The sequence below is a fragment of the Stylophora pistillata genome, chromosome 1 (genome assembly GCF_964205215.1).
Source record: "Stylophora pistillata chromosome 1, jaStyPist1.2, whole genome shotgun sequence".
Classification (NCBI taxonomy): domain Eukaryota; kingdom Metazoa; phylum Cnidaria; class Anthozoa; order Scleractinia; family Pocilloporidae; genus Stylophora; species Stylophora pistillata.
In genome coordinates, this window is record NC_142519.1 from 42,913,894 (window position 1) to 42,932,223 (window position 18,330).

The 18,330-nt window shown below is 36.8% G+C and overlaps 1 long non-coding RNA gene across 3 annotated transcripts; it reads left to right on the top strand.

The window, feature by feature from the left end:
* The first annotated feature begins 601 nt into the window (after window positions 1-601).
* Window positions 602-18,132, top strand: LOC148742659 (uncharacterized). Of its 3 annotated transcripts, none has more exons than XR_016000387.1 (5): window positions 602-1,295; window positions 2,896-3,005; window positions 4,277-4,323; window positions 15,929-16,482; window positions 17,702-18,132. It is a non-coding gene; the product is annotated as an uncharacterized LOC148742659 (long non-coding RNA). The 3 variants fall into 3 exon arrangements; XR_016000386.1 differs by lacking the exon at window positions 602-1,295 and adding an exon at window positions 1,362-2,118; XR_016000385.1 differs by lacking the exon at window positions 602-1,295 and having other exon boundaries at window positions 2,132-3,005.
* The last annotated feature ends 198 nt before the right edge of the window (window positions 18,133-18,330 follow it).

The following is an 18,330-nucleotide window of genomic DNA, read 5'->3' on the forward strand; positions in this document are numbered from 1 at the left end:
ATTAATGGTTTGCAGCCAGATTACTGAGTTGATTTTGAAAATGGCCGTTTCTTACCTCTTGATTGTTTTTTGTTCTTTGAGATCTGAAGACTCGATAATAGCGTTGTTAATTATTCGACGTATGTGTTGTAGAGCGTTTTCAAGGCTCGATATTTCAAGCATTTTTAGGTTTAGCTTTTGTTTTATTAAGTCTCGCCTTTTCGCCCCTACGTGCTATTTTGATGAATCTATAGTTTTGATGATTTATTTTTAGTGTGTGTTTGAACTTGGCTCAGCACTTACCGTGCTAGACATTTTAATCCCTTGTTATGGTTGAAGATAACTAGTTTGCTAGGTGGTCATGTTTGAGTTGGTAAAACTGACCTTGAGTTTTACCCACACTGAACATCCTGTTTTGGAAGTTCCCACGGTTAGCTAACCCAAACATGTCTGTGATTTTTGTATTTAATACTGGAGCACTCCTTGCTGAAAGTAGTAGAAATAAGTAGTAGAAATAAGTAGTAGAAATAAGCAATGGAACAAGAGAGAGAATAAAGAAGAAAATTACAGAGTCTCAGTACTTCTTGTTAATTTGCCAAGCGAGTGGTAAAACCCCTCAACATATGTTTAAAAGTGAAGACAGAAATTTCTCGGTTTTATTTTCTTTAAGGAGAACAGACAGCATTCTCGTCTTCTGACAGTTGTCATCAAACCGCCTCCCGGTTAGCTCAATTGGTTAGAGCGCCGGACGAATAAACCGTTGGTCCCGTCTCCTCCATCTATTAATTAGATAATTTGATTAGGCGGGGGACGTTAAAGAACCTACATCACGAGATTACTGTGATGTGGTCTGGCCTGTTTATTGGGAATTGGGAGGAGGGGGCAGCTGTAAAAAAAAAAAAAATTCGCCTTTGTTGATTATAAACTGCCACTGGCAGTCTGACAAAGTACCCCGCACAGTGATATAAAGCGCCTTGAACATAGGATAAGAGCGCTATAGAAATCAATGTTGTTATTGTTATTATTACTATTATTATTATTATTATTATTATTATTATTATTATAAACAATTTGTAAATATAGAGGTAAGTCTGTAGTAACGGGATCGGTTCGTTTTAATATAACTAGCCCATCTTATTTCCTCACATCACTTTTACGTGTTCTGATTAAATTGAATCATGGAAATGATTAAAATATTTCGAAAGGAAATAATCACAATTATTTTCTCTTGACTATTTCAAGTGTTATTGTCAGTCAGAAAGTGTCCCAGAGGGTGGAGACGAGTGAACCGATTTTACAGAAACTTGCAGCCGTAGGTAACCTTGATAATTTATTCGAAAAGCTAAAGGCATTTTGTTTTCTGCCTTTAGTTAAAGACTTTATTAAAATAATCCTAGTTCTTTTCAAGAGTTAAAAATAACTGCGAATACTTGTGGAATATCGGGAAAACGGCTCTAATTGCACTAAAGGCTCTAAAGGGGGAGTCGGCGTGGTGCTTTCGATCAGAAAATCCGGATTTTTAGATTTGAAATTCCAGATTTGGGATTTTTTAATAAAACATGAAAAGCACCAACGGATTTCGATGTTGAAAATCCTTCCTTAAGGTAGATTTCAATTTTAAAAGATTCCAGTCCCAATACATGAAAGCTGATATCTTTGCCGTTTTACAGCTATCCGTGAACCCATAGAGACCCCACCTTGAACAGCCGTAGTCAGTTGCAAATCCCTCTTTAGATTTCCCAAAAGTTGTGAGACATAGAAATCCATGTTTTCTCAGCGTCGTATCTCGTTTTTGGATTTCTTTTTTTACCGCAAAATCCAAATTCCGAATTTCAAAATCAAAGTCCAGATTTTGCAATGAAGAGCACAGATTTCTTTGAACGCGGTTTGTTAGTTCTGATTGGCCGGGACTACCTCTCGACCCAGTTTCCTAGGAACCGCATTCAAAATGGTGGACAGCCATGAATTTAGTACTGAAAAAATTGATGTCGCACTGTAAAGTCAGGACGGTTCGTTCGACAGCTGTGTTACAATTGAAAGCCTGTTCTAAAAAAGAGTATTCTCCTCTTCACTTTGTACATGGATGGGTGAAGTAACTTCCACCCTCCGGGATGAAAATTCTCGTTTGTACTTCGACAGGTGAGAGGTCTAAACGAGACTTTCAACCGATTCAGTGTCTATGAAATGTATCTTATTAGAACCATTACGTACTCATCCTCTAACAAATGTGGAAAGAACTGATCACAAAGCAATAGGTTGGTGGACAAAGCAATGACCTCAAGTCCAGGGACTGAACCTCAAACATGGACCAACCCTTTGATGTTTTGGTTTTGTTCTTCGTTAGTCACGACAAGCACCACGAAACTTAGCGGCGATTATTTTAAACAATCAAAATCCTTCCTTCGAAATGTATAAGCCATTTTCCTTCCCTTAATATCGGCCACGAAGTCAGGCGAGAAATCGATAAAATGAATTTATTAATAGATTGACGTACTAGAAACAAAATGTATCAAGAAACTCTTAAATTGATAATGTTTAGATCAAAGAGCATTTTCCTTAATTTTGTTTTTCTCTTCTTCTTGTTGTTGGGAAAATGCATTTACATCTTCGTCGCTCACCACACCACAACAAATCTTGCGGCCATTATTCGAAATAAGAAACAAAGCAAGTTCATTCAGCAAAGTTTGAGAAAGCAGGAATGGTGACGTGGTTGCTCAATATCACCACTCATGTTACACACTCATGTAGAGAAGTCATATTGATTCTAATGAATTCAATGTTTAAGTTGCTAGTACAGCACTCCCCTCCATGATTATAATAAATAACAGGATACATGCAAGTAGTGGCTTCTTCCGGTCATCTGAGTGACTTTTTATAGAGCATGAGATAATGAAATGCTGATATTTTTAATGGCAGATTGAAGTGATAATAAATAGTGCTGACAAAGATGACTTGCAGGGAAAGTTTGGATGCAAAGGACAACATATTGGATTTGTTTTATATGTTAAAGAAGCTGCTTCCTGCAGGTAAAAATAAAAATTTTATAGTGGAAGGAAGAGGGGATGATTATAAACTGCCATGTACTTGCAACTGTTTAACCCTGGCCCCCAGTTATAGACCCATCTACCTGTGAACAAGAAAATACATGCATAGATTTGGTTATTTAAGCGCCAGACCCCCTGGATATTAAAGCCCTCCTCAAGCTTTTCTTGTTTAAATAATAACAAAGCTGGAAGCACTACTGCTGTGAATTAGACATTAAAATTTGTAATAATTAAGAGAAAGGATGGGCTTCAACGAGAAAGTCTGAACTTCTTTTTAGTTATGTTCCAATTTTGTTCAGGCTGTTAGTTTTTAATTTAATTCTGTTCCAAATGTATTGAAATGAATTCAATTTATCACTGCAAAACAATTTTTTTTCATTTTTCTCATTATTTATTTTCCTTCTCTTCTTCCTTGTTTAAGTATATCAGTGCAAATTACACATTATTCATTATAATTCATAATAAAAGTAGCTTCCCTCAAATGCTGTTGGTCTAAATGCATCATATGACTGAGTGTGACCCTAGAACTAAAACTGGGGAGCACTGGGGATTTTTCTCAGTTTATGTTCGTAAATTTTCAAACCTGACATTTGCTTTGAGAAAAGACTATTTTTCAAATATAATTGAAGATAATAGGGCATACTGACATTATTACAAGCTCACACTTTTTTCTCGAGCTTCACTCTTGGGAAACATTATTTTTTTGTTCCTGACTAATCAGATGAATTCTACAAACAGACACCTGCACACATTTTTGCACCAAATGGAGATTATTGATCATAAATGAAATGGCTAGAAAAACTAGAAGTAAACATTGGCCAATGCCCATACCCTACAACATATTAAGTTCCCACCATAAGCAAAACACCAGAATTGTTTATCAGTACATATGTCCAATCCCCCAAATGTCTTCTGGACATAAGTGCAGAGTTTGTTGATACTGTCCTGGGATGTGATATCGAGTTGATGGTGCTGAATATGTTACATTTAATTTCTCGCTAAGTTCACCAGAATATTTTGGTACCTGCTGTAAGAGTTTTTTTTTTTAATTCTTTTTTATTCACGAAAGTGAACTTTTGCACTAACAGCAATTGTACCTTGACCAATAAATCAAATACTACAATTAGCTTAAAAACCATCCTCGACCCTATTTTCCTCGCCATGAATGAAGCTTGAGAAAAATTTGGCTGACATAAGTAAATGAAAAGAATGAAAACATGATCTTTGTAATCTTAAACTTTGATTACTTACAGAAACTAAGCGGAAAAGGATTTCACCCTGGATGTAATGTTTGTTCTAAGTAAGTAAACCAGCTCTCCAGTGACAACCATTTGCTACGTCGTATGTTTTCTTTTGAGTGTTCTATGGTTCGACTTTATGAGCAAACATAGTTCGACTTTATGAGCAAACATATTATAATTATTTGTGTTTGTTAACATCCATAAAACACTCTCTTTTCTTAAATGAAATTCAAACGAAGACTAATCTTAGTGGATATAAGGTTCCAAAAACTGGGGAATGTCACTTGTAAAAGAGGGAAGGGGGGTGGGGTTAGGGGGGAAGTGCTGGAAGTAAGTGTTGCAAGAGTTTATATACATCATTTGTAGAGACGCCTTTTCACTTACAGCGACTATAAATTGACTAATTGGGAAAATACATTGCCTTATAAATTCTTGATCTTGTTGCCATATAAATCCCTGTAAGTTTTAAAACTTAGTATTACTAATATGTGGAAATTTATAAATCCTGTTCGCGTTTGATTGAGATGCTAACGTACAAAGAAATGCGAAGTTCAAGGCCGTCTTAAGCTGAGGGAACGCTTGAAGGTTCTTTAAATCATTTAAAAATTTATTATAAGACGGTAGTCCTTTTTAATATCAATTTTTGTTATGGACTTGGTTTGTTCATGGTCCATCTCATGGGATTGTCTATGTCACCATCTTTAATTTTATTTTTTTGCTTATTTATATTCGTATAGTTGTAAATTGTATGCATACTTATAACTCACAGTGCTAACCCTATTACAAGTGATACTTAACTTATAATAATTATATATACTAGAAAGGTAAAGGTGTAGTCTGATCGTCCGGGTGAGTGTAGTCCTGAGAAGGACTGTTGTCGGTGGCAGTGACTGACGTTTCGACAACCTGTGCGGAAGTCATCATCAGAGTCAAGTGAGTGATTGTTGTCAGTAGAATGTTCTTATTCCAGTTCGTGTGAAATGATCGGTTGGTTTTGCCGTGATGTTATTGGCTGTGAGACTCAAGTGACGTAAGTCGTTCGTGATTGGTCTGTTTCGGTCTGTCGGTAAAGCTAGGTTGTTCTTTCTCGGTCGTTTGTGATGTTTATGTCGTGAATGAGTCGTTTGTATGGGGCGGGTAGTTGTTGACATCTGTTTAGGGGAGTCTGTTCTAAGTTAGTAAACCAGCTTTCCAGAGTCAGTCGTTGAAAATAGTCAGTGCTGTAGGTTAGGCATTGCGCAGAGTCCCAGTCAATGTTGTGGTTGGTAAGTCGATGGTGTTCAGCAATGTGATTGCTGACATCACCTTTCCTCGTCGCCCGTCTGTGTTCAGTCAGTCTTGTTGTGAGGTTTCTGCCAGTTTCACCGATGTAGGAGGCTTGGCAGTCGGAACAATTTATCTTATAAATCGTTCCCTGTCTGTTCCTCGGTTCGTCTTTGTCTTTAACGTTGGTTAGTAACTGACGTAGTGTGGTGATGGGTTTGTGGGCGACGCGGATATTGAAGGGTAGTAAGATGCGCGAGATGTTTTCAGACATGCCTTTTATGTACGGTATGGTTGCTGTAGTCGTAGGGGTTGCGGTGTCGTTTGTTTCGGTAGTGGTAGTGGGTCGGTGAGTGTTTCGTCGGATGAAGTCGTTGTTGTAGTTGTTCTTCGTAAAAACACGGTGAAGGTATTTGTTCTCGTCGGATAAGCTGTCTGTCGAGTCACATACTAGTTGTGCGCGTCGTGTTAGAGTTCTGATAGTTGTGGCTTTGTGTGATGTAGGGTTGTAGGATGACTCGTCTAGTAATCTGTCGGTGTGTGTCGGTTTCCTGTAAACTGTCGTTCGTAATGAGTTGTCGTTGTGGCTTACCAGGCAGTCTAGAAAAGGAAGTTTGCCATTTTCTTCGACTTCTCTGGTAAACTGTATGTCAGTGTTTTGTTCGTTAAGGTGGTTGTGGAATGCGTCAATTTCGTCGTGTCGAACGGCGGTGAATGTGTCGTCAACGTAACGTAACCAAAGCGGTATCGTTTGTCGGCAAGTCGAAAGGGCGCGTTCCTCGATGTTCTGCATCACAATTTCTGCTATAACAACAGAAACTGGAGACCCCATGGCAGTGCCGTGTAACTGTTTGTAGTGTTTACCGTTGTACTGAAAGTAAGTAGACGTTAGGCAAATGTTTAGCAAGTCCATGATGTCGTCTGTCGGTAGCGGTAGTGGTTCGGTAGATTTTCGGATTGCAGTCTCAGTGCATTGTAATGCTAATTGAAGTGGAATACTTGTGAACAGTGATTTCACATCAAATGACACTAGCTTGTAGTCGTCAGGTATCTGAACAGTCTTGGTAGCGTTAATGAAGTCTTCAGTGGATTGTAGTTTATGTCTGGATTTGTCGGTTAGCGGTTGTAGTATTGTCGTCAGGTACTTGGATAGTTGGTATGTGGGAGAGCCACAGAAAGAAACAATAGGTCGCATCGGGAAACCAGGTTTGTGTAGTTTCGGCAAACCGTAGAGTTTTGGTGGCTGTGGTACCGAGCACCTCAGTCGATAGTATCGTTGGTTGTCAAAGGCGTTCGTTTTCTTGAGTGTCAGTAGTTTACTGTTGAGTTTACGTTGAAGGGCAGGAGTTGGGTCACGTTTGAGTTCTTCGTGGGTTCGTTTGTCGTTAACTAGTGCGTCCATTTTGTCGTGATAGTCAGTTTTGTCCATAACAACAGTAACTCGTCCTTTGTCGGCTGGTAGGATAACTATGTTCTCGTCGTTTCTCAGTCGTTTCAGTGCGCGTTGTTCGTCTTTAGTCAAGTTGCTGTCATGTAGTGACGTTGATTGTATAGTGGAGGCAATTCTGCTTCTGATGTTATCCTTATCAGTTACTAACCAACGTTAAAGACAAAGACGAACCGAGGAACAGACAGGGAACGATTTATAAGATAAATTGTTCCGACTGCCAAGCCTCCTACATCGGTGAGACTGGCAGAAACCTCACAACAAGACTGACTGAACACAGACGGGCGACGAGGAAAGGTGATGTCAGCAATCACATTGCTGAACACCATCGACTTACCAACCACAACATTGACTGGGACTCTGCGCAATGCCTAACCTACAGCACTGACTATTTTCAACGACTGACTCTGGAAAGCTGGTTTACTAACTTAGAACAGACTCCCCTAAACAGATGTCAACAACTACCCGCCCCATACAAACGACTCATTCACGACATAAACATCACAAACGACCGAAAAAGAACAACCTAGCTTTACCGACAGACCGAAACAGACCAATCACGAACGACTTACGTCACTTGAGTCTCACAGCCAATAACATCACGGCAAAACCAACCGATCATTTCACACGAACTGGAATAAGAACATTCTACTGACAACAATCACTCACTTGACTCTGATGATGACTTCCGCACAGGTTGTCGAAACGTCAGTCACTGCCACCGACAACAGTCCTTCTCAGGACTGCACTCACCCGGACGATCAGACTACACCTTCACATGTTACCCCCGGGTTCAAACCATTTACTGCACTAGAAAGGTAGACAGCACAACACATCACAGACACAGTGCAAATACTTCATGTTAAGGATTATTTTCTGTTCTTTCTTTTTCTAAAAAAACTTTTGAAAAAGCGAACTTGAAGTTAACTTTACCAGTCTGAAGTTATGTTACTCACGCGAATTGATTGACAGTTCAGAAATAAAAGACCCAGATTTAGGGGAGAAGTGCTTACGCCAAAAAAAAATTTAGTGTGGTTGTTTTGTTGTTTTTACGGGACTTTCTGTGGAGTTTGGACTGGGAGAATTTAGGAACCTAAGGAGAAACACTTCAATTAGATTTCCTCCATGCAGTGTCACAACAAAAATATTTCCCATCTTTTCCTAAAATCTTGAAGCTTCTTATATCTTAAGGTAAAAAGTCTCTCACTCTCCTTCTTGGCTTCTACTTTGTGTAGAAACAAATTAAACTTTGGGATTGACTCATTTCTTCTACACTCCCATATACACAGTTTACCAAGCATTATCAGATAATTTAGTAGGTCATTTCTATTTCTAATGCCAATTATAACTCCTTTTAGAGATTAGTTCAGATTTTCACTCTGAGAATTAGACCACCAGTTGCAAAACCTGTTCCAAAAGGCTCATGGATACTGAGCAGTCGTAAAAGAGATGGTATAGGTCTTTTTTGTAAATTGCACAGAAGGAGCACATCTCTGACTCAATTAACCCAATTTTAAATAATTTGGTATTTGTAAAAAGACCAGACATAAGTTTTACCTGCTGCATTATAAGGGATCAAGAATAATTCATGCAATGGCAGGGCTCGAAATTACTGGTAACGGGTTAACCAGTGGTTAAGTAATTTTCAACGTTTGGTTACTAAAAGTGTGTCTAACTAACCCGACATGGTTAGTAAAATTTTCTAACATATTTAAACATTGGTAGACCTCAGGACAAAGAGCACGTAGACACTACTCTCAGAGGAATACTTAGAAAACTCAAGTTGTTTTAAAATCAACTTAAACTCTTTTTAGAGAATGTGCTGTAGTGTACTGTTCTTGACTAATCATGGTAAATGAGAGGGAAATAAAATAGTTGCATAATAATTATTGTCAACGTTTTTAAGGCAATTTCAGTCACTCTTTAATTTCTAATGAATTCTTTTCCCCACTCCACATCACTTCAGTTTTTGAAATATTCATTTTTAAACCAAAGCATTTTTTAAAATTGTTGACTATTTGCACAAAGATTTCTACAGAAGAGGTGTTCACCAGAGTAGTAGTCATATCATTGGCATATAGAAGTGTTCTAATTTCATCATTATCAATTTTTATGCCTTAAACATGCTTATTTGATCTAAGAGATATAGCCAAAATTTCAATTGCCACAACAAATGAATAGGGTGACAAAGAGTCCCCTTGCCTTACACCTCTTTGTAACTTAAAAGGCTTGGAAAATAACCCATTATTTTAAAACACAACTCAAGAGTTTTATTAAAAAAGGTTTTAGTTCATCTTATTAGGGTTGGACCAAAATGGAAGGCCTCAGGTGATTGATAAAAAAATCCCATTCAGTAGAGTCAAAGGCCTTTTCACAATCTATAAACAGTAGAATACCAGGTATCTTTAACAATTCAGCATAATCAATAATGTTGAGAATTGAGTAAGCCACCTGACTCTAATAAATCTACCTTTGCTAAAATCAGACTGATTAAGGCGGATTATTTGAGGAAGGACTTTTTTGATTTTGTTGGCAATGACCTTTGAAGCAAGCTTGGAGTCAGCATTGACTAATGAAATCAGCGTCCAGCTTTCCAAATACATTTGATCTTTACCTTTTTTATCAATTAATGTCATAATTGCCTGTTTTTGTGAATTTGACATTTCTCCTGAGTCAAAAGAGCAATAATTAAAAGCATCAGTCATGAGGTCACCTACAGAGCTCCAAAAGGTTTTGTAAAATTCGGCATGTGTACCCTCTTTCCATTTCGAAATTAAAGTATCCAGTATTTTGGCACATTCTTCAATGGTTAATCATCCTTCACAACTTAGTTTTTCTTCCTCTGACAATTCTGGAATGCTAGCTTGACCAAGAAAGTGATCCAACTAATCATGCTGCTCCTCACTGTTAATACAGATTTTTACAATAATTCAAAGATGAGCCTATTATTTTTTTCATAGTTGGTAGGGGCAAAGTTTCCTAACATGTTTCCTTGTAATTGGTTTCTTTTCTCCAGACTTAAAAAGAATACTTAGTACTTTTGCCCCCATGTTCATGCCATCTCGCCCTGGAACGTACAATTAATCCATTGGCTTTCTCGTTGTAAAATTTTTCTAACTCAGATTTACATTTATCCAGAATATCCTCAAATTCTTTGCAAGGATTTTGTTGAAATTGTATTTGAGTGGCTTGGACTTTCTTCTACAAACTTTTTTCTTTATCTTTCTTAGTTTTAGGAAGCTCTTTTGAGTATCGCATCCAAAAAGCAAACCTTATATTTATAAATCCAGTCCGAAGCAACTCTTTATCTGAGAATTCTTTCCCTTCTTCTTTCCATATAATTATCCAGATTTGTTTTCATAAGTTGAATAAACTTTTCATCCGACAAAACGATGAGTCCATTTTTCATAAACCTGGTCCTTTTTTAGTCTCCTCAAACTCTTGTAAATAAAGTACAAATGCCAAGTGGTCCATTTTAATGGCTGCAATAATGTCTAAATTTTTAATCAAGTCCTGAAGTGTGTCTGAAATAAGGCAATAATCTAATCTGCAAAAACATATTTTGATCAGTGCTGCTATAGCTTGTTTCAAATTTCTCTTTCTGTTCTATTTAAACCCTGTCAAATATCTACATTACAGGTGTGTTTGTAAGGCCATTAGTTTATAAGCCCTCCTAAAACCCCTTGCAAAGGTGTATAAGCCCTGGGCTATTTAGCCAGCAGTTTTATACTGTTATGCAGTATTAATAGCATTATTTTCAGTACAGTACATGTATACAGATGTGAACATTACATTTTGCGGTGAAAAGTCACTAAAATGTGAATAAAACTGTGAATCTCACAGTTTGTTGAATGTTTTTGAGGTACACCAAACTAGAAAGCCAGAAAAAAAACTGTTTGATTCATTGGGTTCCCAGGCTTAATATTATGCCAGCTATTCACTTCTAAACATATGATTCCCTGAGGTTAAAAACCACCTTCCCAACCCCCTCCCCTCCCTTGTCAGTGATGTAGTATTTAATTTTTTTTACTGCAATACATCAGCATCAGTGTCATCCAAAAAAAATGTAGATGTAACTGTTTCTTGTGCATTCCAATGGCTTAGTGCTACATCAACATCAACCCTTTACACTCTTACAGTGACCAGCATCATATTTCTTCTTCTAGTAATACTGCTAGATCATTTATTAAGATCATGAGATTAAAGGAAAAAATCAGGAGAAGCTTTGATTGTTAAAGAAAAATTCTCCTTGTCAGTACCTTCTGTTCCAATAAGATCAAAGGGTTTTTTTTTTTTCATAAAATTCCTGGTCGGAGTAGAAGGCATGATCATGACATTTACTGCACCATACTTAAGCAGCTGAAAAAAGTCTTAAGATTATTTGATCAAAGTTATCATCTGCAGAAAGCCCATTTACCTCAATGTTCTTTTAAGTTTATTTTTTTAACTTTTTCCATCTTTTTCCTAATCCATCTGCTCTTTTCCCTCCATGTCAGTGAGTCGCAGTCACCAATGGCCTGAAATACCTACAAACAAAAAAAAAAAGCCTTGTTGTAAAATCAAGGATATAGAGGAACATTGCTAACTGAACCCTTAATAGCCTAACATCATTATGCATATTCTCCATACTGTTCTTCTTACCTCTCCTTAGCTGCTTACAGGGAGAGTTTGTTTCAAAAATCCAGAGCTTGTTTAACTTGCATGCTGATAATTTCCTTTATTCTCATGATGGTAATGTTTAATTCAGAGGTCATATGATGAGGAGAAATTGATAGCAGTCACTGTTAAGGGTTAGAGGGTTAAAATAGTTTGCTAAATCACTCAGCCAAAAAACACTATAGGGTTGGGAGCACTCAGAGTTCTAGGTCATTCACTGAATACTGTAACATCATCTTTCACAAATACAGGGTGTTTCAAAGGTTTGTATATACATCTCTATATAGAAATAAATTAAAAAAACTGGCAGCACCCACAGGCAAGATGAAGTAAATACTATGTTCTGATTGGCTACCTAATTTTGGATGATGATACAAATGGTATTTAACCCTTTCCTTCCAGAGTCAGGCTTTGACTTCATTTTATATGGTTGTAACTTCTTTGGATAAAACACTTGTGCATCAACATTTCAATGTAAGCTGTCAAGCAGCATTTTCATGTTACAATGTTTGTTTTTGTTGATTCTGCAAATTGAAATTAAAAGATTTTTATTCAATTTTGACTTAACGCTCTTGGAAGTGAAGGGCTTAATTTCAGTTGAATAATTTATTAATTTTTTAATTATAATCTTGTTGTAACTGAATTAATAAATAATTGTAATCAAGTAATCCTAAAGTGCAGACTTAGCAGCTGTTTGTCTGTTTTTGCTGGGCTGGCAGCTTGTCAAACGTGACTAAAATAATCCTGAAACCTTTAGCTTACTGATAGATTTATTTCATTGTAAAGCGTAAGCTGGCATGCAAGTGACCGATTTGATTCTCAGTTTTGATCACGTACCGAATATCGCAATTTGTACTCACCACGGCTAAACTTTAGAATACCCGGCCACTCATTTACATGTCATTGAATAAGAATAGCATCTATTGTGTTATGCTTCATTCTTCACAAACTTTCAAAATCGTAGCTTTATTTTATGGCCGCTCGATCCTTGTTTGGGCAAGAGTACCATATAACCCCATACACTGATAATGCATTCAGACTAGTAGCCTAGTAGTTTTGTCGTGAAAGACAAAGAAGTGGATTCTTTTTGTACCAGTTGACATGTCTACTGTTGTCCCCTTTTTTAACTCCACGGCGCCAACACTGCTCTCGTCTTCCCATTAAACAACAGTAAAACCCATCTTTAGAGATGTTGCGTTAAGCGAAACATGCAAGAAAAGAAATAACAACGCACGAGTGATCAACGGATGAAAAGTACAATCTTTCACGTGCTGCAATCTTTGCAGCACGCGATTTTTTTTTTTTTTTTTTTTTTTTAATTATCTGCATGGTACAAGTATTTTTATGTTATCTGAACACTGTTGATATTTCTAAATATTTTAAAATTTTAATGCATAGTTTATCGGCTGTATTGTTACTTATTATGATACTGTACATAGTTTTTTTTATTAATTTAGTAAGTAGGTGTCCCCAATTAGCTCTATGAGCTAAATACATTGACACGGTAATAAAGATTTTATTATTATTATTTATTGTATTATTACATTCAAAGATAAGCGCCAAAATGGAGTTTCTTTGTTTCCGATCACGGGTATGATCACGTGGATATTTTGGGAATTTTCATTGGCTAGTAAAGAGAATCCACTGGCTTGCCTGATTGCAGTCTCAAGGGAAGCGCGCATAATTATTTGTCCTCTCTAACCCCGGTTTTTGAACTCCCGATACTCTGCTTCTGGACGATGGATTAGACCTTGGATCCATGTTTTGACGATGATATGAATAATGATGTGAACTCACTCTAAGTAGAAATAATCGAGAAGAATAGAACGTACTACAAATACACGATTTTTGGCCAAAAGTTGTCGAGGAAACAGACTCGAAACCCACTTGAGTTGTGTTTACGGTAGAGGTGAGAATTATAACACAAGGCAATCACCACTTTGAACGTGATTACAAACGTGTTTTACCCTCATCATTACAACAGATGGATATCACTTCAGAAAGTATAGGAGATACCTAGATGATCACAATGTACTAGGGCTCAAATCAACAAAGTTTGACCGCAACAAGCGTTCAGCAACACCTTTCAACACAGCCATCTTGATTCCTCACTCTTTCGTTTCCACTGAACTAGTAGTGGTGCTAACAGTCAGTCTAGTGCGTCTCATAACGAAGAAACATTTGCACAAGAGAAGGGAGCGACTATGGTAGTCGTTGAAATTCTCCCTTACAAATGGATGTGCACATTCTGAAGCGTTCCTCAGTTTATGATTATGATTATGTGTGATGGTTTTGGTACATCTGTGGATATGAGACATTTTGCATCACAATAAAAACTTTTAGGATCATGGAATCCAAGAGGCCTTTAAGGTTAGAAAGTAAATCTGTTATATGAGTACATTGCATTAATTGACACTTAATTAACTGCTGCTTCATGAAAAAATTGCATATTAATGTTAAGATTTACTAAAACTTACAGTTTGAATAATAAATTTCATGATAAACATATACATGTATGTACATCTCTAGGTACATCTTGTATGGCATACCTTTTATTGAACCAAAGTTGTAAGCCTCTATAATTATTCCTAGTCCTAAAACCTTTGTATTCCAGGTATTGAGAATGTATTGGAATTATTTGGACTTCAAGTTTATTTAAATTACCTCAAATTTAATTCCCAAGAATTCTCAAGAATTCCACCCTTAACTTATAGGTAGTTTGTAAAGCTGAGAATTCCTAGTACTTCTGAGGAATTCCAAGTCCTCACAAAACTGGAACCTTCCTTTCCCAGAAATTCCAAGTCATTCCAAGCTTTTCAAATCAGAGCTAATTTGCATAGTTGGGAATTTCTGAGAATTTCCAGGAATTCCCAGGAAACTAGGAATTTGGTTTGCAAGGGCTGTTACATTTCTTAATACTGTAAAAGCCCAAAGATAAGCTGCACCCACAGACAAACTGCACCCAGAATTTAGCCGCTCAAATTTTGGAAAAAAGTTTTTTGAAAGAAATCAATAGAAATCCAAAGTCGAGTCCTGAGAAGTCTTCTTCATCCACTGTTCATCAAACATAAACTCAATATTAACATTGCAACGGAAAATACTTCAAAGTCTTACCCACAATTTTCGCACTTTAATATAATGAACATTGTTTCTACCAACTTTGACATGATTGGTCTTTTTCTGGTATTTGTTGACAGGAATTTCTTCATTCAACACAGTTTTTCCATAGATTTTTGCATTACAACAAGAACATAAGCAGAATATTGGAAGCTTAGTAACCAAGCTTTCAATCGGATGCCAAAATGGAAATCAGCGTCAACATTCATGACACCTTTTTCAAATGTTCTCGCAGATAAGCTGCATCCCCAATTTCTAGCAACAATTTTTGGAAAAAAAGGGCGGCTTGTATGTGGGCTTTTACGATATGTGTTGGTGCATTGCTTGATTTTCATCTGCAGCTCAAATTTTGTTATTTATTCAAAATTATGATTAGATCTACCTCTATATTTTGCCTATTAACATGTGGCTTTGTAGCTAACAATTGGTAGTAGACTGCCCAACTAGTATCATGGAGGCAGGGTTTCAAGTCCTTTCGAAGCCTGAATGTTTTCTGGTCTCTTTTCTGCAATTGCTTTAAAATAAATTGCAGTTTACTTGTGAGGATCATTTCTTGGCTTGAATTTCATCTGCAGGTCCAATGAAATTTCTTTCATTAACAAATGGTAAACACCACAGCGTACACTATTGAGTTATGGATGCACGCGGGAGGTTGCTAAGCACGAAAGAAGCATAAGAGTCGCTCGAGGCGATAGCCAAGAGTGACTCTAGCTTCTTGAGTGCTTAGCAAACCTCCCAAGTGCATCATAACTCAATAGTGTACGCTGTGGTGTTTACCATTTGTTTTATAACATAACATTGATACATTGTAGCTGAAGAGTTTCCTATTATTTAACAAATCTTACGTGACCAGAAAAAACAAGTGCGTGCGGAAAAATAGTCTTTGCACTTACTCATGTTAGCAGCGTACACCCATGGGCAAATGGGGGACGCTAAATTGACCAATCAGAGGGCGTGCTTTACTTTGGTTATGTTATAATTAAAATTATGTCATATTTATTTTTATACTTATACTTGTCTTATTACTGTTATTATATATTATTATAATTGTGTAATAACTGAACAACTTGTTAATGTCACCATTTGTTGAAAAGGATATGAAAAATTGAATTCATTTCACTTATACATTTTTTTTTCTTTTTGTTATGTTTTGTTTCATTAGTTTTGTTTTTCTTTTATAGCAAATGACACAATATCAGTTGATGAATGATAGATGATTTGGCAGCACTTGTCGGTGATTTCTTTGAAGACCCACCTTTGGAATCATTCAAAAAGGCTTCAAGCAAGTTTAACATCTCAGAAAAGATCATTTATTTCATTAATTTCCTTTCAAAATTGTGGAAGTCTTTAACATGGTCAGGAGCATTAAGCCTCGAATAAGTCTTGCTGAAGTGTTAATGAAGCTTTAATAACTGAACAACTTGTTCATCAGTCTCCATTTGCTGATAAGGATATGAAAAATTAAATTCATTACCCTCATGTGTTTTTACTTTTTTTTTAGTTTAGTTTTGTTGTTTCGTTTTGTTTTGTTGTTTCGTTTTGTTTTGTTGTTTCGTTTTGTTTTGTTGTTTCGTTTTGTTTTGTTGTTTCGTTTTGTTTTGTTGTTTCGTTTTGTTTTGTTTTGTTTTTTTATAGCAGATGACACAATGCCAGTTGATGAAAAATAGATGATTTAGCTGCACTTGTCTGGGATTTCAACAAGGAAGATTTTGGCCTTTGGAACCATTTAAAAAGGGTTCAGAAAAGATCATTATTTTATTAATTTGATTCCTTTCTAAATTAGGGATATCCGTAAAATGGTCATGAGCATCAAGCCTCAAATAACTGTTGCTGAAGTGGTGATGAAAGACTATACACGTAGTCCACTGTAGAAATGATTTTTAGTTGTAGCTGTGGAAAGCAATTAAAAAAAAAAAAAAAAAAACCATAACAAGCATTAATCACCTAACTTACTGACACATGTATGCCTCAGCTGCAACTGAATTAATTAACAAAATTGGGTCCTCCACTTATTTCTTTCCAAGTTTACTAATGACAACATCATCTGTACGTATGATGCACGATCCTCGCAGTAGAGAGCGCTATTGACGCAATAGCGAAAATCAGACCTGAAAAAAAAAAAACAATCAGGCCTGTACGGGATTCGAACCACTGACCTCTGCGATACTAGTGCAGCGTTCTACCAATTGAGCTAACAACTGGGAGCAGGCCGTTAAGTTGATTCGTAATAAACCTGTGATGATAAATCAGATACAATGAATATATGACCTTCATATATTCATTGTAACATCATCTGTGTCTATCTCTGACAGTAGTGTTTTGTTTATTCTTGTCCTTGGTCAGCCTTACCAAAAAAATGATCATGCTTCCCAAACAATTTTTGATTTGAGCTTACTTACACCTTTCAAGCGGTCTGATTATTATTATATGACTTTTTCCTGCATTTTCTAAATGTGAAAATGAAGGAGCCTCTTTGAATTGTTTTGACCGTTAAACCCCTGAGGGGGACTGGGCTCTAATTTCTCCTTACTGTATCACCGTGAAATCAAAAGTAAAGGTCCAATGAGAATCAAGGAAATTCTAATCACCAATTCAACAAGCTCCTGATTGGCAAACAAATTCTCCTTGTCAGTATCATAAGAACTGTAAAGAGAACAGTGTGGAGAATATCATGAATACTAATGCTGGATTGTAAAGGGGTCATTGACAGTCAGGCTTCTTGAATAATCACTTCAGATTCACTCAGAGCCCTGGGGTTTCTTGAAAAGTTTATAGTTTTATGAGTGACATGTAGTTTGTGTGGCTTCTTTTAATTTCGCACCAAGGTCATGCTACCTTGTCATTTGTGTTCATTTTCATACCGTGAAGGTTACATTATTTAATGTGTTTTTTTTTAATTCGTTTTGGTATTCTTTTATCTTACAATGTATTTACGTCTTTCTTATCCCCTACAGTCGGACTCAATGCTCGTAAAATGGATGCAAGCTGTTTTGAAAACCTTAAAAGCAGCTGTGGCGGCCCGTGGAAGTGTAACATGCCCTATTTCTCCACATGTCCATTGGAGGGAGAATCGTCTGAAAAACTAATTTAAAACAGCTCTTAAGACGTTCTAGCTTTTTGCTTCCTGCGGAAGACGCCTCGTCCCAACACAGGGGGGCTGATGACGTCGCCTTTCAGTGAACGAAGAAGCTAAAGATGGAACTCACCTTTGAGGTTTTAACTGCAACACGTGATCAGCTAGGCCTGGACGGAAGAAAAACAGTTTAATGCCCTCTCTGGCAGACATTGTTCTTGCGAAGCTGAACATACAATTTGAATTGTAAATTGGCGAGTTTGTTGTGGTTTTTGTTAATGAGGAGACATGTATAAATATATCGAGTGAGTCGACCGTTGAGTCTGTGTTTTTTACTTTCTAAATCTCTGTCTTTCCTAATCAATCAATTGAACTGTTTTCGTCAGCATTATCACCTAACTGATTTTAAAAGGACATGTGGTCTTGCTGTAATTACGGTACATACTTAATAACGTCAGTACAGGAGCTGTGATGTTACATCATGCATTCAGATATAATTGCCAAGAAAAG